Genomic DNA, 21,861 nt, shown 5'->3' on the forward strand with positions numbered 1-21,861 from the left:
GGCGAGCCTGAGCAAAGGAGTTAGGAAGCTGAGCATATAGTTGTGGGGGATTAACAAATGCATCCGCTCGCGCGTTACCCTCCGCGAGGAGCCCAGGGAGACCGGAATGGCTACGGATATGCATAATAAAATAGGGGACCAAACGAGCATTAAGGAGGTGCCATAATCGTAAAAAGGCATGCCAGAGGACAGGATTAGGAACGCGGCGAAGAAAGGCACGTTCCATCCGGCATACCACCCCAAAAACATACAGTGAATCAGTAACAATATTAAGAGGTGTGGTAGGCCATTTTTCAAAAGCACGAATAACGGCACAAAATTCGAGAACTTGGACAGAACCTTCCACTACAACGGCCTCATGGCACCAGCAGTCAGCACTACGCCAAAAAAGGCCGGCACGGGCAGCGCGGCCACTGGTGTCAGTAAAGACCGTAAGGCCAGAGAGAGGCGCCAGAGAAAGAAGCGGCAGACGTTCCAACGGAAGGGGAGCAGAGAAAAGACGGTGCGGGGGGTAATGATTGTCCAGACGGCCAGCGTAATTTAAGAGGGCCAACGCAAAAGGCAAAGATTCCGCAAGAAAGTGAGTAAGGGTGCGGGAATCATAGGAGAGATAAATAATAAATGGGTCACAACCCGTGAGGGGCACCAAGCGGTCTCGAGCACTTACGAGAAGCCGGGCAATAGCATCGACGCGAGTGGTGATTGTACAGGAGTAACGCGAGGGCGGGAAGATCCATTCTATCACAATAAGAGGATCAGAGAGACTGGGGTCCCACTGAAATAAAAGGGCCTCCAGGGAGGCATCGTGGGAGAGTAGGGCGATACAAAAGGGGAGATCAGGAGCAATACGGCCAGAATATTGACGCACAACCTTATCTGCAATTTTTTGAAGGGCCACCATATGAGCCGAAGAAAGGGAACGGGGATCGGTAGGAGCTTGTCCACCTTGAAGCAGACTAAAGAGGGGTTGCAAATCATCATTAGTAATACCGCATATAGAGCGGACCCACTGGAGATCTCCAAGCAAACGCTGTACATCGTAAAGGGAGCGGATATCAGTATGAAAGGTAAGCTTTTGGGGCCGCACAACAGCATCAGTAATTTCCATGCCCAAGTATTGAAAAGGGGAACTCTGCTGAATTTTATTAGGGGCAACTACAAGGTCAGCCACCTGGAGGGTGGATCGAATTTCTTGAATAGCTGTATCGGGACACAAATCAATACCAGCAAATAGGAGATCATCCATATAATGGTAAATAAGCCAGCGAGGGTGCGCGTGGCGAAGGGGAGCAATGGCCCAGGCCACAAAAAGCTGGCAAATGGTAGGAGAATTTTTCATGCCCTGTGGGAGTACGGTCCACTGAAAACAATCAGCGGGTTCAGCTTTATTCAGTGACGGGACCGAAAAGGCGAATTTCTCGCGGTCCATCGGATGTAGGGGAATAGTAAAAAAGCAATCTTTCAAATCGACAATAAGAAGGGGTCAATCGCGGGGGATCATGGTAGGGGTTGGCAGCCCAGGCTGCAAGTCACCCATATCTTTCATAACAGCGTTGACCACACGGAGGTCCTGTAATAAGCGCCATTGTCCAGATTTTTGGGGAATGGTAAAAATAGGAGTGTTCCAGGGACTAGTGGAAGGCTCCAAATGACCCGCCAATAACTGTTCGTTTACAAGTCTTTTAACATGGGCGAGCTTTTCTGTTGTAAGCGGCCACTGTGCAACCCACACAGGAGAGTCGGTCAACCATTCAAGTCGAGGGGTCGGTCGCCCATCAGTGGCCGCTAAGCAAAAAGGGGTTCATGTTGTAGCGTGACGCCCCATTGGTTCAAACAATCCCGGCCTAGGAGCCAAACAGAAGTAGCAATAACATATGGGCGTACCCACGCAACAGTAGAGGGGTTTTGAGTGTCAGTAACAGCAATAAATTCGGTACTAATACGGGTGTTCTGAGTTCCCCTGATGCCACGCACGGGGGTGTTAAGTTCTTGCAGGGGCCAATTTGAAGGCCATGATTGGAGCGGGAGAACAGTAACATCGGCCCCGGTGTCTAAAAGGGCATTATGATAAAGCAAGTGCCCGTTGGGGCCCTTATAACATATGGCTCGAAGCGGTTTGCTAGCGGTTATTTTCATTGCAAAAGCGATCTCAGGAATTCCAGTAGACCCAAAACCACCAGAGCCTCGACGAACTGGATTAGTATGGGGAACTGCGCTCTGAAAAGGGATTAATTGTGCGATATGAGTGCCTGCTGAAATGAGGACAGGAGGACAAAAAACACGCACCATGATCTTTATCGGGCCGGTATAATCTGCATCGACAAGGCCCGGAAGAACAAAAATACCGTCAGGAGGCGGAGGAGTGACCGATTATCAGGGCACTTAGTCCATATCCCAAGGGTCCCATGGCTGTGGATGGGAGAACATGCACTTGCTCATCATTTATGGAGGTGTCAGTGGCGAGGGCCAGGTCCACTCCGGCACTGCCGGCGGTGGCTCCTGCGAGGTGTTCCAAACAGCCGGACGAGGGGGAGGCATTTGTATCCGCGTGCCCCTCCGTTGAGCGCTCATCTGTCCGTTTCCCGGTAGGGGGGTTCCATCCTTCTTATAGCGAGAACGGCATTCCGAAGCACGATGCCCAAACTTATCACAGCGATTGCATGTGCCAGCAAATGGGCGAGAAGAGACAGAAGGCACAACCCGTTGCCCACCCCTGTCGTTTCTGTTGGGACAATCTTGTTTCATATGGCCGGGGCGCCCGCAGGCAAAACACGAACCTGGGGGCCGAACGGGCCCGCGGGCCCCAGGGGCACGGCCAATGAGTGGTTTAAGAGCGACGGCTAAGGCTGTCGCTTGGACCTGCGCATGAATAGTAGCCTTTTCTGCCTCCTCAACCGCCGTGGCACGGTTACATGCCTCAATCATTTCCATTAAGGAGGCTGTTTTTGGCAATGAGGCCAAAATGCGACGGCAAGTAGGGTTAGCATTCTGCGTTGCTAAATCCATTTCCACTGCCGTTCTGGCATCCTCCGTTAAGTTAGGGGATCTTTCTAAGGACTGCCGAAGGTGGTCCAAAAAGGCGGAATACAGCTCCGACGCGCCCTGAACAATTTTTGCATAAGGAGGGGAAGGTTTTCCCATCTGGGGTACCTCTTTAAACGCCGCCAACGCCAGACCCTGCGCCTGCTGCAGGACGCCAGGGTCTAGGCGGGCCTGGAGTTGAGGGTTGGTATATTCCCCAGTGCCCATCAAAACATCTAGGGTGACCGCCCGTAAGGGGCTGTCGTCTGGCTGATCCATATTACGAATAATCGCCACCTCAGCCCTGCGATGCCAGCTATCCTTCCATAACAGGCGCTGGGTCGGGGTCAACAGCATATCTGCAAATTTTTGCGCGTCATAAGGACACATAACTTGACTAGTGAACACTTGTTCAATTAGAGATTGGATATAATGATTATCTAAGCCATACGCCATAACAGATTTCTGTGCTTCTCTAATCAATTTCCAATCAAGGGGGGCCCACCTTCGGCGCCCGTTGGCGTCCCCTTCGATAATTGCATCCTTTATCACCCCGTGCCAGCGTCGCGCCGGATTTGGGGGGCCCTTTCCCCACTTCTGCCCCGGAAACTCAGGGGATTCCTTCTCCTCATCAGAGGAGTAGACCGGGGGTGGGGGCGAACCACCCCGAGTCCCTAGTACTTTCGCCACCTGAGAAGGGCCAGGAGGCGGATCACCTGCTATAAGGGCCAACTGCCGAAGCATGTCAGTCAGCTGCTGGCCCTGCTGGCGCATCTCCTGCAGAAACGCGTTGGATTTAGTCAATTTAGTAAGATCGGGATAGGCAGGCTGGGAGGCATGTTTGGGAACAACAGCGGGAGAAGTATTTGCAAAGGGCACTGACTGCCCCGGATCCCACTGAAGCGTATCTGAAACGATAGGGTGGGGGTCATATGTAGGCATATCTCTAACCCAAGAACGGTCGACATGCTCGGGGGCATCCATAGGCACATCATCTGGTGGGAGCGGAACAGTACTTGGGTCTGGCGCCGGGACGGGCGCGGAGGGAGCCACAGGAATCACGGTCTCGGGGGTACCGAAAAAGTCTCGAGCCCCCACAGGTTCTTCCTTAGGTTTGGGGCGGAACATCTCAGAAACCGTCGCTTGCACCTCCGCCTCAGCTGCAAGGGCCGCTATAGCTTTCTTAACCTTGCACCAGGTCTGGCTAAGGGACACAGCCTCCTTATTCCCATGGGCAACGGAGTCCCAAAGATCCTGTCCCAATCGCTCCCACACTTGTCCATCAAAAGCATGGTTTGGCCTCTTCAGAAACCCTCTCCTCTGTCCCCATTTCAGCAGATGAGACAAGGATTCTGCAGTTACTTTCTCGCCCTGTCTCTCTATGATACGAAGTAAAAATTCATGCACGGTTTTCTCTTCGGCTGATACAGCGGTACCCATTGTTACTTAAAGCCGCTCACCTGTGAGCACTTGCGTCACTCTTGGACGCCCAGGAGCCGAAAAGCCGGTGCCTCCTGCTGCGGCTAGAACCCTCGCTTTTTCAGAAGGGATCACGTCGGGGTCACCATTTGTGGGGTTTCATGCGAGCCGGACAAAGCACAACAGCTAATATGGTTGGTAGCTAAGCCGTTTATCTGTTATTTTCTCATTGCTTTTATACACTCCTTTTACATAATATTTTCAACCCCCTCCAAAGTCCATCACCCGATCACGGAGACATCTCGTTGGTCGAGCAGCCTCAGCACAGGCTATGCACGTGGTCCTTCCTCCTGATTGGAGCACAGCTGTCCGCTATCTGTTGTCAACAAGGTCTGGTGTTGCCAGTTTGCCTGGGTCACGTTCCAGCCTGTAACTTTTTCTCAATAGTTCATTAAAGGTTCACCGCGACCTTAACTAACTCATAAATATTCTTAACTAGCTCACAAATACACCATGTTCCCACATACAGTGATCACTTCATATTTATTTTTTATTATAAATATTTGTACTATAAAAGTAAAATAATATTTTTCAATTCACTTAATACAAATGTAGAGTTATGTACAAAAAATAACTGCATTCAAAAATAAAAAATGTAAAACTGTTGAGCCTACAACTCCACTCAGTCCTGCTTCTTGTTCAGCCAATCGTTCAGACAAACAAGTTTGTTTACATTTGCAGAAGATAATGCTGCCCGCTTCTTGTTTACAAAGTCCCCTGAAAGTGAAAATGGGCGTTTGCATGGCACTGTTGTAGCAGGCATTGCAAGATACTTACATGCCAGATACGCTAAAGATTCATATGTCCCTTTGCTTCAACCATCACTCCAGAGGACATGTGTCCATGCTGATGAAGGGTTCTGCTCGTTAATGACCCAAAGCAGTGGAGACCATAGCATGTTTATTTTCATCATCTGAGTCAGATGCCTCCAGCAGAAGGTTGATTTTCTTTTTTAGTGGTTCGGGTTCTGTAGTTCCCACATGAGAGTGTTGCTCTTATATGGGGCCAGCCTTAAGGGAAATGGCACTCTGGGCAAACTTGTATTTTGGCAGTCCCACCCCTATCACTTCACTCCTGACCCCCACGGGCTCCCTGGGCTTTCCCAGCCACATCACCTCTGGGTCCCACTGCCTTCCCTAGTGTTTAATTTGTATAGAAAGAGATGCCAGAGCTCAGCCCCAGCATAAATTAAGCATTGGCAGGGTGGCCTGATACTGGCAGGTGCTGGCTGGGCACGCAGCTCTGAAGGCAACACCACCGCCAGTAGCAGCGCAGAAGTAAGGGTGGCATGGTATATAGCAGGGGTGGCAAACTACGGCCTGTGGGCCAAATCCAGCTTGCAAGATGTTTTATGCAGGCCTGCGAGCTCCCACTGGAGAGTGGGGTCAGAGGCCGCACCACAAGGTGCAGCTCCGCTCCGGCTGGGGTGCTGGGTTGAGGCCGCACCACGCAACGTGGCACCACTCAGTGCTCCAGCCGGGGCACAGGGTCAGAGGCCGCACCACCCAGCTTGGCCCTGCTCTGGCACTCTAGCCAGGGCACAGGGTCAGGGCTGTACCATGTGGCTCCCGGAAGGTGCGGCATGGCCCTGGTCCAGATACTATATGCTCTAATGGTCCCCTCTGGTGCTCCAATGGGAGCTGCAGGGGCAGTGCCTGCGGATGGGGCAGTGTGCAGAGCCACCTGGCCATGCCTCCGCATAGGAGCTGGAGAAGGGCCATGCCACTGCTTCCGGGAGCTGCTTGAAGTAAGCACCACTTGGAGCCTGCACCCCTGAGCCTCTCCCCACACCCCAAACCTCTGATCCCACTCCCGCTCTCCAAACCCCTTGATCCCAGCCCGGAGCCCCTCCTGCACCCCAAACCTCTCATCTGCAGCCCCACTCCAGAGCCCACACCCCCAGCTGGAACCTGCACCCTTTCCCCCACCCCTGCTCCAGCCCTGATCCCCTTCTCCCACCTCTGAACCCCTCGGTCCTAGCCCAGAGCACCCTCCTACACCCCAAACTCCTCATCCCCAGTTCCTCCCCAAGCCCGCACGCCCACCCCCACCCAGAGTGGTCACCCCCTCCCACACCCCAACCCCAATTTTGTGAGAATTCATGGCCCTCCATACAATTTCTATTCCCCGATGTGACCCTTGGCCAAAAAGTTTGCCCACTCCTTGTATACAGTGTACTGCCAACCTTCCTTCTGTGCTGCAGGCTTGTGGTGCCTGGTGCTCGGCTTGTGGCTCAAGGCAAGCTTCACACTGTCACACAGGGGCTGCATCTTGCCAGAGCCCACTGCCCTCCTGCAGCCCTCTGACCACTCCTGGCTCACTTGGGCGCCATTTCAGATTTTTGGGGGTGGGAGGAAACTTTAACCATGATTCCAGGGACTACTTAGGCACCTGAAAACTCTAGGGCTTTAGCAGATAATTTAGGAATTAGCTGACAGGAACAATCTAACTTATATAAAGAAAGAAAAAATATATACAAACTCCAATTAAAGTCACGTTTAAAGTTTATATGTAAATTTAGAACAATCAGGAGATAATACAGCAAGATATTCCTGATCCCAAACCTTGAGGTATCAATTCTGGAGCTTTAACACAGATATCAGAAACATGTTTGATACTTTGTATACTATCTTTAGTAGAGATAAGTACAATCTGCTTACTTTCTCTAACAGACACACTCTGTGTTACTGCCATTATCTACTCTATTTTAGTCAATTGTTTTTCACTAAAAACATAATTTTAACATATGTGATTAGGGTTTTTTTCTCTTTTATTAAGAAAGGGAATTTATTTTTCTAATTATTTTGGCATTTATATTTACTGCTCACAATCATGAATGTCAAGAATCAAAGGGTTAGCTGTGTTACTCTGGATCTGTAAAAGCGGCAAAGAGTCCTGTGGCACCTTATAGACTAACAGATGTATTGGAGCATAAGCTTTCATGCGTGAATGCCCATTTCATCGGATGCATGTACTGGAAATTTCTAGAGGCAGGTATAAATATGCAAGCAAGAATCAGGCTATGAATAACGAGGTTAGTTCAATCAGGGAGCATGAGGCCCTCTTCTAAGCAGTTGAGCTGTGAACATGTGTGTGACTCACTAACATTTGACTCCATCATTGCTATTGGTATCATAGTTGGAACTGCATTTATTTTCACGCAAACTTTAAGTTATTTTACAGATATAACTAAAAATACAATTTGAAAATAAGCAACCTTCATCTGCCAAGTGTCTAAAGTCATGTGTTTAGCTAATATTTTTTAAACTGGCACTGCTAAGGTTAGTACAAGCTAAAGTTACATTCTAGAAGGATAGCATTATTTTATTATAGCACTTTAAATATGAATGACAAAGCACAATATGATAATAAAAGTAATAATGATAATTACTCCAGCCAGGAGAAGTTAGGCATTTTAGAACTCACTACTCAAAGAATTAAATTTAAACATCAGAGAAATAAAATTATGAAATGCATAGACGAGTCAAAAAACTAAAATAACAGCACTTTAAAAGAATAAAATTACAGAGAATATATGTGCATTGCAGGAAATACCAACAGCAACAATATAAGTGTGTGTTGTAGGGTGAGTATGAAAGAGACTTAGGCCATGTCTATACTACCCGCCGAATTGGCGGGTAGTGATCGATCCATCGGGAATCGATTTATCGCGTCTAGTGTAGACATGATAAATCGATCCCCGATCGCTCTGCTGTCGACTCTGGAACTCCACCAGGGCAAGAGGCAGAAGCAGAGCTGACCGGGAAGCAGTGGCCGTCGATCCCGCGCTGCAAGGACGCGAAGTAAGTGATTCTAAGTTGATCTAAGATACATCGACTTCAGCTACGCTATTCTCGTAGCTGAAGTTGCATATCTTAGATCAATCCCCCTCCGCCAGTGTAGACCAGGCCACAGTGTGCAAGCTCAGAGAGTGTGTGAGCTGGAGGAGTGTGTGAGACTGGGCGCTGCCCCTTTAAGAGAGCACCACTCACCAGTCTGAAGGAAAGCTCCTTCAGACACAGCAGCAGCCGCCAACAGCTCCATCCCATTCTTGGTGATCTCTGTCCCACCACCCTGCTCTGCAGAGATGGTGTACATTGGTGTGGGGGTGGGGATACCCTGACATCAGCACCCCTCCTCCTCCCCCCACCCCACCCCACCCCACCCACATAGAAGACAGGAAGGTCCCAGGAGCAGCTGGCCGGGGGCAGCTCCAAGGCAGGGGGCAGGAACTGTGGGCCTGCAGACTCCGGCAGAGCAGCAGGGGGAGGGGCAACCCTGTTCCAGAGGTGCCCTGTTTCTAATGGCGCCCTGGGCTTTTGCCCAGTTGGCCCGTGCATAAGGCCAGCCCTGCTCTTATAAGACTTCTCAAAGCATGCTCCACACCCCCATCCCTCTCAGATTTTGGAAGGCACTTCAGATTCTTAAATCCTGGGTCAAGTGCTGTAGCTGTGTTTAGAAATCTCACATTGGTACCTTCTTTGCGTTTTGTCAAATCTGCAGTGAAAGTGTTCTTAAAACAAACAACACACTGGGTCATCATATGAGACTGCTCTAATATGAAATATATGGAAGAATGCAGGTAAAACACAGAGCGAGAGACATACAAATCTCCCCCAAGGAGTTCAGTCACAAATTTAATTAATGCATTCTTTTTTTAACAAGTGTCATCAGCATGGAATCATGTCCTCTGGAATGGTGGCCAAAGCATGAAGAGGCATACGAATGTTTAGTGTATCTGGCACGTAAATACCTTGCGATGCTGGCTACAAAAGTACTATGCAAATGTCTGTTCTCACTTTCAGGTGACATTGTAAATAAGAAGCAGTCAGCATTATCTCCATAAACGTAAACAGACTTGTTTCTCTTAGCAATGGCTGCACAAGAAGTGCTGAGTGGACTTGTAGGCTCTAAAGTATTATATGGTTTTGGTTTTGAGTGCAGTTTTATATATATATGTATAAATATATAAATATATATTTATATATATATAGATATATAAAAATCTACATTTGTAAGTTGTGCTTTCACGATAAGGAGATTGTACTACAGTACGTGTCTGAGGTGAATTGAAAAATACTATTTCTTTTCTCATTTTTACAGTGCAAATATTTGTAATAATAATAATATAAAGTTAGCACTGTACACTTTGTATTCTGTATTGTAACTGAAATTAACATATCTGAAAATGTAGAAAAACATCCAAAATATTTAATAAATTTCAATTGGTATTCTATTGTTTAACACTGCGATTAAATCTGCGATTAATTGCTATTAATTTTTTAATTGCGATTCATTTCTGAGTTAATTGCGTGCATTAACTGCGATTAATTGACAGTCCTTGTTCATATTTCTAAAACATACAGAATATAATGTAAGCACATTCCATTGTATAAAGCTCTGAATTCTGCACATCCATGTGTAACACCTATTATTAAATCCGTTGTCAACAGAAAAAATGACTAAATCATGTATTTATGAAAGAAAACAATGCACAGTAGAAATAAGTTATTCCAATAATGTTACAAAATCATCATCTAATATACCTAGTGAAATAAATCAGGTAATACTGTACATGTGAGTTGTATATACGGTTACAGGGATAGTCAATACGGCTAATGAATAGGTTTTCCTTCACAGGTATCCAAATTCTGGCTCGCTGGCTGGGTACATTCTACTTGATCAGTTTAAAATTGTATTGTAATTCAGCCCACCAGCAAGTGCCACAAACAACACTAGCACTTCAGTACTTTGCATGTATCGGTTGGCTACAATGTGAAAGTTACTAGGATTTTATTATTCTAGTCAGGTTCTCTAAATAGCGTGGTGTTCAAGGCAAATTCTGTTTTCAGAGCAAATGCACTCAATAACTGCTGAGGAAAACTGACTAAAATGCTGGTTAATGTCCCTCTGTTCCATTGGTAAGTGCATGTCTTCTGTCTTGCAGACACCAAACATCAGGGAGGTGTTGGAAAAAAGGGACTCAAAAATGCAGGAGAGAAAAATGTAAATAATCTGACAAAATTGAGTGAAAAGGGGAAAATGTAAAGAGAGAGAGGACAGAAACTGAGCAGTCATCAAGAACAAATGCGGAGAGGATGAAAAATAAGCAAGGATTGAATGAAGGGGAGACGATTCTCAAATTTATTATCTGTGTTCTTCTTCGACAGAAGAAGGACTGATGTGTGAACAATGTTAGGTACTCCATCTTCCCCAAGGGCTGGCTGTGCTTGCATCTTAGGGACACCTAGTTCTTACCAGCTGAGAAACAATGACCTGAACTTTCATCCTCCGCCAAAAAAAGAGGAGTACTTGTGGCACCTTAGAGACTAACAAATTTATTTGAGCATAAGCTTTCGTGAGCTACACCTCACTTCATCGGATGCATTCAGTGGAAAATACAGTGGGGAGATTTATATACATAGAGAACATGAAACAATGCGTGTTACACACTGTACACACTGTAAGGAGAGTGATCACTTAAGGTGAGCTATTACCAGCAGGAGAGCGGGGGCAGGGGGGAACGTTTTGTAATGATAATCAAGGTGGGCCATTTCCAGCAGTTGACAAGAACGTCCGAGGAATAGTGGGGAGTGGGGGAGGAATAAACATGGGGAAATAGTTTTACTTTGTGTAATGAAAGCTTATGCTCAAATAAATTTGTTAGTCTCTAAGGTGCCACAAGTACTCCTTTTCTTTTTGCGAATACAGACTAACATGGCTGCTACTCTGAAACCTGCCAAAAAAAAGTGTCTTCTGATGTTTTCTCCTGACAGAATGTTGCCTTCTCTTGATTTTGCACATAAAAATAAGTATTACTTATAATGATCCTGATGCAGGTCAAATCAAGCACAGAGGCTCGTGGCATGGTACAAGGAATTTTGCATGTTTCCAAGAAAAGTCAAAGGGACAAATTCAAGATCCAAGCTCTTTTAATATCAGCATTGTCACAAAGGCAAATAAAGTCTACAAAACAAGGGCTAGCATAGGCCTGTTTTCACACTGGCTGCATCATCCTATATACATTGCTCCTTGCATAAAATGCTCCTATCCTCAAGGAATAATTGGAGACCGATAAAAAGGGGCCCATGCTAAAATGTGCAGATCATTCTCTGTTACCCCAATCCTCAACCTGGAATTTTGTTGCTCTGGCCACAGAAAATTCTACAGATTTTGGGGGAGCAGGGAGTGAAACAAAAAAGTCAAACCACTTTGATTCAATGCTAGCTTTTTGGTTATGTGTTTATGTACAACCGAGACCTTAATGAGGCTCTATGTGTTTGGAGGCTGGCTTACTGTGTGATGATTTGCAATTCCCTTATCATTGTCTTAGATGTCACTGATGAGAGAAATGCAGAACTCAAGAGATACAAATATCCACAGATCTGTAGTACCTGTCTTCTGGCTATCCAATTCCTGCCATGTATTCTTCTGCTTCACTGCCACTTCACCAAAGGATTTGCAAAATCCCTCAAGCAACTTAACTACTTCGTCTGGAATACTATTGGTAGAAAGTTACTAACACAGCTTCCTGCTCTGAGTTGCTTTTTTGCTTCACTTTCAGCTGTGACTTCTAAATGTCAACCAGTTCTACATCAACAGGGATCTACAACTGAAATGTATAGTATTTGAGATGACTATGGACTCTGATATCTGGACTAAGAATTCAAAATGGAACCTTTCAACGTGAAATTCATTGAAAAGGAAATGTTATACGTCATATACATTTATCTACTAATAATAGTATTGTGCAAGTATAGAACGCTTTTCATTCAAAGACATTTTCACAAACAATTAGGCAAGCCTCACTACACTCTGAGGCAAGCATTAGCACCTTTTTACAGATACAGACACACAGGCAGAGAGAGATTAAGCTACTACCAAAGTCACACATGAGTAAATGGTTTCAGAGTAGCAGCCATGTTAGTCTCTATTCGTAAAAAGAAAAGGAGTACTTGTGGCACCTTAGAGACTAACAAATTTATTTGAGCATAAGCTTTCATGAGCTACAGCTCACTTCATCCGATAAAGTGAGCTGTAGCTTACGAAAGCTTATGCTCAAATAAATTTGTTAGTCTCTAAGGTGCCACAAGTACTCCTTTTCTTTTTATGAGTAAATGGCAATCAGTAACAGAACCCAGAATTCCTGATACCCAGTCCTGTCCTAATTACTAGAGAATACTTCTTCCCTGTATCTGAGTCTTTCAGAACACTTACGTTAATGTAATAACTGCCTAATAAAGTAAATATAAGGGCTAACATTGGCATCCTGATCCTATAATTTCTGTTTTAGACATGTTCTCAGGAGAACAGGATCACATCTCTCTGCTAAGAAGCGGATTTCAAGATGTCACAATCTCAGTTTCTTTCAGTACAAGTGATTGGTCCAAGGATACATAACTGCCTCTTACCAGCAGAGTTTCAAAATTCAATGACTCTGGTAAAGAAGGGCTGGAGGCATTGCAGAGGCTGGCCAGTAAACATTCTTTCCTTTTATATAGCACTGAAAAGAGCTTGAAGATAAAATTAATGTCAGAGTCAACCAGAACGGTTGCCAGGGCCAGCTCTAGGATTTTTGCTGCCCCAAGCAAAAAAAATTTTGGCCACCCCCGCGTTTTTTTCGTGGCCCCCCTGCCCCAGGCTCCGCCCCAACTCCGCCCCTTCCCCAAATCCCCGGCCTCGCCTCCTCCCTCAGACGTGCTGCATTTTCCCCCCACCCATTGCTTCCTGCAGCTCCCCCCTGCAACCCCAAGCCCTAGCTCACCTCCGCTCCGCCTGCTCCCCTGAATACACCGCTGCTCCACTTCTTCCCCCTCCCTCTCAGGTGAGGGAGAGGCAGCACATGCAGGGGAGCAGGTGGAGTGGAGGTGAGCGGGGGGGACACAGTAACTAACGGGGGGGGTTAGAGGAACCGCTCCCCGCCCCAGCTCGCCTCCGCTCCACCATGCCGCCTCCCCTGAGCGCGCTGCTGCTAGGCTTCTCCTCCCTCCCTCCCAGGCTTGCTGTGCCAACAGCTGTTTTGCGCGCACCAAGTTGGGGGGGGGGGAGAGAAGCAGAGTGGCGGTAGCGTGCTTAGGGGAGCAGGCGGAGGTGGAGCGGAGGCAAGGTGGGGCAGCGGGAGCACATTTCTAGGGGTGGCATGGCCGGCGCCGGAATGCCGCCCCTAGAACTGTGCTGCCCCAAGCACCTGCTTGTTTTGCTGGTGCCTCGAGCCGGCCCTGACGGTTGCTCAATAATTTTGGCAACTAGATCTCACAAAAAGGTAATGTGTACACAGTACAAAAATCAATGCCTGTAGCATGGGTTAAATAAATACAATATACAATATATTTAGGGCCAGATGAAGCCCATGTTCAGCAGTGAATCCGCAGCTACACAAAAGAAAATAATGAGGTGCACAGTTGATGGCTGCCATTCTGCCTTCTGTTACAATAAAGTAAGGTTGGTTGGGTTGCCACATTTAGGAAGAACATTAAGAATTCTGGAATGGGAGGAAGACAGGAGTTCATCCCAAGGAGGAAAAATCCATCTGGTGCAGAGGAAAATGCTAGGCTGGAAGGAAGAATCCATTCAAAAGTGACTGAAGTTTTGGGCTGGACTAAACTGTTTAGTTTAAATTCACCCTGGTCTCATGGGACAGCTGAAGAAAGAGTCCTGGATTGTCTTCTTTTTCATTCCACGTGTTCTGTACTATTTATGTCCAAAGTAGTGTTATCTTTCTCTGTAGAAAGATTTTTAACTACATAAAATACTTATTTCAACAATAGTTGCTGTACCATCCAGAGTCATGTACATGCATCCTCCAGTTCTCATCATGTTTTTTCATGATGTACAGCTTCCCCACATTTCCCTGGATATACACTGTACTTCAAAGTACACTGGCTGGTTGAAGAAATGCCACAGTCAATGAGTTATTCCATAGCCTGAGAATTGTGAAAGAAGAATGTGGTTGCAGGCATCGTTTTATAGACAATTAGTTGTTATAACACACTGTAATAATAATACTCAACATTTTTGGAGTACCTCATGGGGTCAAATCTCTGTAGAATTATTAAATATTAATCCTCACAACACTCTTGTGAGGTCGGTAGGTAAATATTACTATCTTAATTTTAAAAATGGGGTGACTGAGGCAGAAAAGTGAAGTGACTTACCCAAGGCCAAATAATAAATCACTGGCAGAGCTAGGATTAGAACTCATGCCCTCACAAGCAGAGCTCATTTCTCCAGTACTGTAGTAAAATCTGCTGCAGTATTTCTAATATCCATACACTATCCTTTTGACTTTGAATAATACTCTGGAATAAGGAAATTACAACTGTTACAGCTTTTATAGCCATCAGGAAAATAGCTTTTTATGATTTTTGGCTATTTTGAGCTACTCTAGGTATAAAATAGATACTGAGACTTATCTACATGAAGATAATATTTTGACAGAATAATAAAAACTGCACAAAGAACTTGTATGATAGATAGATAAGGAAATATTTCATGGCCTTTCTTACCAATGATCTAGTCATTCTGATATTATAGAAATAAAAATCATGAAAATAGCCTAATAACAATTGTCATACTCATGCTGGGAAAATGTACAGTTCTAAATTCTCCAGCACAGAACAGATACTGACATTTTGGAATTAATGCGGGCATGCTTTACACTATAGTTATCACTTCTCTAATAATACTAATGAATAATAAAGCTAATGCATATCCAGATAGTCATTGGCACCAAAAACCACAGATATAATAGATCAAATTCATACCTGGAGTAAGTCTGTTGTTAGGCTCCATAACACATTAATAGTACATTATGTCACAACATTACTTAGATTTGGCCATCACAAGCGACTTGCTATGCACTAAAATGATAATTTGCAAGTGATTTACATTAAAATAATTTTATTGCAAAGTTTATTGGGTACATTATTTGAGTACAGACAAAGGCCATTTATTTGGAGGGAGATAGATGAGGCAGAGAAAAGCTATAATCCTGGAAGAAATAAAAGTAGGTAGATATTTCTCTGCTGAATTACAAAGCTCAGATCTTGAGTGAAATCCTGGCCCTATTGAAATCAGTGAGAGTTTTGCCATAGACTTCGATGGGACCAGAATTTCACCACTCAACTAGCATTAAGATACTACTGCATTTTGTGCTATTCCTGCTCTTATCCAAGTAGGAGAACATTTTAGACATAGTAGTATCTCCTACGAAACAAAATGCAGAGGTAAATCACAGGTACCTAAGATTAAAAAAAAAATGCTTGGTTCAGGACCTAAAGGAGTGGGGCTGGGCTAGGGGAAGAAAAGTGTGTCTGTGCTATTTTTCCACTCACCTGATCCTAGTCCAGGCTGGCGGTATGCTTTGCCCCAGCTGTATCTTAGAGAAGCTTTACGGGATTCAGAGTAGCAGCCGTGTTAGTCTGTATTCGCAAAAAGAAAAGGAGTACTTGTGGCACCTTAGCGACTAACAAATTTATTTGAGCATAAGCTTTCGTGAGCTACAGCTTACTTCATCGGATGCATGCAGTGGAAAATACAGTGGGGATATTTCTATACACAGAGAACATGAAACAATGGGTGTTATCACACATACTGTAAGGAGAGTGATCAGGTAAGGTGAGCTATTACCAGCAGGAGAGTGGGGGGGGGGGCAGGGGTGGACCTTTTGTAGTGATAATCAAGGTGGGCCATTTCCAGCAGCTGACAAGAACGCGTGAGGAACGGGGGGTGGGGGGAGTTGTTAACATGGGGAAATAGTTTTATTTTGTTTCAGAGTAGCAGCCGTGTTATTCTGTATCCGTAAAAAGAAAAGGAGTACTTGTGGCACCTTAGAGACTAACAAATTTATTAGAGTATAAGCTTTCGTGAGCTACAGCTCACTTTATGAAGTGAGCTGTAGCTCACGAAAGCTTATACTCTAATAAATTTGTTAGTCTCTAAGGTGCCACAAGTACTCCTTTAGTTTTATTTTGTGTAATGACACATCCACTCCCAGTCTTTATTCAAGCCTAAATTAATTGTATCCAGTTTGCAAATTAATTCCAATTCCAAAAACAGACTCCAAAGAGAGACTGCTGAATTGGAATTAATTTGCAAACTGGATACAATTAACTTAGGCTTGAATAAAGACTGGGAGTGGATGTGTCATTACACAAAATAAAACTATTTCCCCATGTTTAGTCTCCCTCCCCCTCCCCCACTGTTCCTCACACGTTCTTGTCAACTGCTGGAAATGGCCCACCTTGATTATCACTACAAAACGTTCCCTCCGCTCCCACTCTCCAGCTGGTAATAGCTCACCTTACCTGATCAATCTTGTTACAGTGTATATGGTAACACCCATTGTTTCATGTTCTCTGTGTATATAAAATCTACCCACTGTATTTTCCACTGCATGCATCCAATGAAGTGAGCTGTAGCTCACAAAAGCTTATGCGCAAATAAATTTGTTAGTCTCTAAGGTGCAACAAGTACTCCTTTTCTTTAGACAATATACAGTAACTTTTTATGTAGCGTCTTCATTCTTTCATATAGTGTACCAACACTTTACAGTGATAGATAGAATAGAAAGAGAATGATTTACAGTACTGAGAATGCAGTGATTCTCATGCAAGTTTAAACTAGTGTAAATGGTGGATTCTCTGTACCTTGAAGTCTTTAAATCATGATTTGAGGACTTCAGTAACTCAGCCAGAGGTTATAGGTCTATTACAGGAGTGGGTTGGTGATGTTCTGTGGTCTGCAATGTTAAGATTAGATGATCATGAGGGTCCCTTCTGGACTTAAAGTCTATGAGTCTATGAGCAGGCAGAAGGGGAAAACGATGTATGGAGATGAAACAAAAGAAAAAAAATGATGAAAGTTAAAAGCAGATAATGATGCAAATATGCATTCCTGTTTTATGGATTAATTATGGGGAGACAAGACCTGTAGTATACAGTTCTGTGGGAAGAGTGAAGAGCAACAAAAGAAAAAGGAGAATGGGCATTTCATGAAATGTCATCTTACCTTTCAGCCTTTCCATTTTACTATCATATATAAGATAGATATTCAGAAGTGCCTGGCTAAATTTTTCTCCGATATCTCAGGAGGAAGAATTGATGTGTAACTGAGAACTTGAGTTGATCTTTAAGTTTTCTTGATCTAGAAGAAAATCTATAATTATGCAGACCCACCTGTAAAAAATGGATTTTATTGTATGTCTGTCTGAGGGTACACTGTGAAGATGTTATAGCATGTGGATGAGCAAATACATGTATATAGAAGAAAACTCAAAAGCTGTACTAAGCTGCACTCTAGGCATTCCTTCCTCTCACTCTTCATTGAAGAAAAATGGAAAACAAATTAAACACAAAAAAGGGAGCAGGAAGTAGGAAGGCAACGCACATATCAGTCATCACAGTGGGTTGATTAATGTTAATGTGTATTAAGGGATCAGCTTTCCAAAATGGAGAACATGCTTCAGTGAGTTCTTTAAGTAGGAGGCAGGTCTTAGGAAGTTTTCTTCCTCATCTCACCTGTGTCATTTGACTTGGCAGCTGGGTTGGGCATATAAGAAGCCGATAAGGAAAAAAGAAATGCATCGTGTACGAAGATTAATAAGAGAGAGCCTGTTGCCATTAAATATGAAAACAATTTCTGCTCTGTGAGCCAAGTGTTTGAATGAGTAGAGATAGATAAGCAGTGCTTACCTTCCAAGAAAGCCCAGATGATTGATCATTAGATAGTACTATAAATTCACACCTGATAAAAACATTAAATTGAGTATACAAATGAATTTTACCATCAGCAACATTATAACCTATGCAAATTATATATGGATGAACCAGTTTGAGCCAGATAAGAACCAGTTCATATTTTTGTCTCTACCCATATTACAAAAACATCAAAGCACTCAGCCTTGATTCTGAGTTACATAACTGAAAATGTGCCATTCAAAGAATATGTTTTTCTTTGGCTGAAGATATTATGTGATTTTAATTCCAGTCAGCCTCAGAAAGCAAGGATTCTTCAAAGCTGTCAACATGTTCTGTAGTTTTGGATTTACACAGGGTTGGAAGTAGGAAAGGGTGTAACAGGGATTGTTTTTCATGTACTGTCTGTTATTCCAAGTTTCAGCAACAAACAATCCAAATCTCTTCTCTCATTTCTGAGAAATACACAGAGCCTCAATGGTTTTTCCATTAACTGGCTTCTTCATTGCCAAAACTGTAATATTTGTTAGCCAAATTTGACAGTCACAGGAACACACACTCTCAGGATCTGCCTCAAACTACTTGTACTACTTCTTGTTGACTAGTCAAGTGTATCTTGATACTCATCACTAGGTAGCTCCACAGTGTATTACTTTGCCCACCTCACCACAGATCTGCAGCAGCTGAGTGGGAAATAGACAGTTCCGCCTGCTGCTCTACTAAGATTAGAGCCTCCAAGGCTATTGGACCCATACTATTGAGTAGAATGCTACTCAGAAAAGGCCTGAATTTCATAGGTGCTGAACTCCTACAGTTCCTATTGACTTTGCATAAACCCATAAACTCTAAGCAAACCAAATATGTTAGTATTTGTTCATGAACTGAAGCCAGCTATACCTGCTTTGCACCAATCATGGAGTCCCACCATACCAGGGGACTCTTCAGCTGGTTGTTAAAGCCAGCATTACAGGCCCTTAGGACTGCCAAAGCAGTGCAAAGGGGCTGGAGTGGGTCTCTGGACTGAGCCTAAAGTTTGAGGCCTAGAGCACATAGTGACTTTTAAACTCATCTGATGCTTATATACGCTACTTGATAATATTCTGTAAAATGGATTACTTTAGTAATAATAAAACACTTTGCACTTCTACAACACCTTTTGTGTAAAGATCTCAAAACACTTTACCGATGTTAATGCGTGAAGCCTCCTAACTCTTCTGTAGGTAAGTATGTTATGGTTTCTCTTCAGAGCAGTGTGGCCTAATAAATAGAGCACTGGACTGGGATTTAGGAAATTTGGGTTCTGCTCCTGGCTTTGCCACTGGCCTGATGTGTGACATTGCACAGGTCACAGCACTTCTGTGCCTCAGTTTCCCCATCTGTGAAATGGGTCTAGGGATACTTACCTTCTTTGTAAAGTGCTTTGACCTATGCAAAGGAAAAGTGTTACATAAGAGCTAGGTATTATTATATTGTTATTATTTTAATGTGCCAGTGGGGAAACTCAAGCATAGGGTCACAAAGGATACCTGTGGCTAATATTTCCTTTAAAAAAAATCACTATATTCGTGAACTGTACAATTAGCACAAAACATTTTATTCCACATTCCAAATCCCCTAGAATCCAAAAAGGACTTTCATGCATCAAGACAGGTTAGCTTAAGCCTTTGTATTAACATACCCTGAATTTATTTTGTGCTAGTATGGAAATGTAAAATATATTCTACCATGTAGTGAGGTGGAGTGGCCTCCCTCCGCGCAGAAGAGTGAGGGACCACTACACTCCCCCTGGTGAGCAGAGCTAAATCCACCCTGACTCCTTCACTGGAAATCCTGCGGTGGGACAGGAAGTACAAAAGGAAAGCCTCGGAGCTCAGTTGGGGCTGGGCACCAGAGGGAGCAGACTGCTCTTCCAGGAAGCTGGGATCTCAACAGGATCCTGGATTAGGCTTCGAGTGGAGCTGTGCCCTGCAGCCAGAGGAGACAGATGAGTGTCTCAAGGATCTGCCAGGACCGTTGTCAGATGAATGCCCTGAGGAGCTGTGGGGACTGCTGGCGGCCAAGTACCCTGAGGAGACAGAAAATCTTTAGACTACAGAGCCCTAAACCCAGACTGTGGTAGGATGTAGCCCAGGGGAACCAGACTCTGGCCTGGTTCTGCTGCTGGAGTGTGAGTCAGCATGTTGCGGTGGGATTCCCCACTGATTCAGTGGTGGAACACTCCACCACTATTAGGGCCCTGGGCTGGGACCTGGTGGAGTCAGGAGGGGTCCCTTACCATTGTTCCCTCTAAGCTGTGCGCATGCGCACAGATCCTAAACCCCGTGCACACAGCGAAACACCGCACGCACAAAATTTGTACAGAAGCCCAAAAATTTGCACAGAAGAAATGCAAAAATTAGAGGGAACATTGCCCCTTACCCCTGCCACTCGACACCTGGGGTGGCAGCCTCCCCACCTTTAGGCCCAGAAGCCTGTGTTTATCAGCCATCCACTAGAGTAAGAACTTCCAACTGTTTGGTGCCCCGCCCTGCCTGAGAGTCTGGTCCCCTAGACTCCTTTGCTAATCTGCCCTGACTGCAGGCCAGAGCTATAGACTGTTTGTGCTCTGCCCTGCCTAGGGGGCTCGAGCTCCCTTATAGACTGTTAAGTACCGTTGGCTCCAGCCAGAAGGTGCTGGTCTATAGACTAGGGGTCCCCAACGTGGTGCTTGCAGGCCCAATGGCACCCGCCGGGGCCGTTGTGTGCACCCGCAGGACACCATGCTGCTGAAATGCCGCTGCGGAGCATGGCCGATGGAGAAACACCCACCGAAATGCTGCCGAGAAACAGCACCGCTTTGGTGGCATTTCGGTGGCGACACTTCTTTCCGCTGCTGCTTCTTGGTGGCATTTCGGCGGCGGGGTGTTTGGTGCCCGCCACAGTCTTTTGGGAATAGGAATGTGCTATTTCCACAGAAAGGTTGGGGATCACTGCTATAGTCGGTTTGTGGCCTCCCTCCCCACATGAGAGTGAGGGACGACTACATAACAATTATCCTGTTTACAACCCCTAGAAAAGATTCTCTGCTGTTCCCAGGACCTGCACAGCAGACGATTGACACAGTTGTGACTTAACACTACTCTAACATATGCTGGCTGGTAAGAGCCCCCAAAGGAGCCTGTCTTCCAGCAGAAAATGGTTGAACCACAGTAATACTCGCCACACCCCATTCTGCCAGCAGCTACTTGGAGGGTGGCATACAAGATGGCTATGGCAGCACTGTGCCAGCTGAGAGCTCCTCCATGCTGAGGTAATTCTTAGCTCTGATCTGGCTAGTTTATGGTCCCCTTTCACCATCTGAGGAGACTGAAAGAACTGTAGAGGGGGAGAGAATCAGGCCCTATTTTCCCAGCTAGCAGTTTAACTTCTTTAATAGAATTGTTCATACAGTAACTTTGAAACTTGTAACATACTAATATATGTAATATTGTAAAAAATGAAAGGACAATAATCTACCAGAACAGAAAATACATTTTCAATCTGTTTCCTTGTCCTCTCCAATCTGCAAACCCAATTTCTTAAACTTCCATGTCCTTTAAGCTCTGTTATTGTCCTTTAAACACAGATATTTCTTCATCAATCCCCAAAACTTTACAAATAGGTGAGAGAAGTATTGGTTTTGGATTAC

The sequence above is a fragment of the Dermochelys coriacea genome, chromosome 5, assembly GCF_009764565.3.
Source record: "Dermochelys coriacea isolate rDerCor1 chromosome 5, rDerCor1.pri.v4, whole genome shotgun sequence".
Classification (NCBI taxonomy): domain Eukaryota; kingdom Metazoa; phylum Chordata; order Testudines; family Dermochelyidae; genus Dermochelys; species Dermochelys coriacea.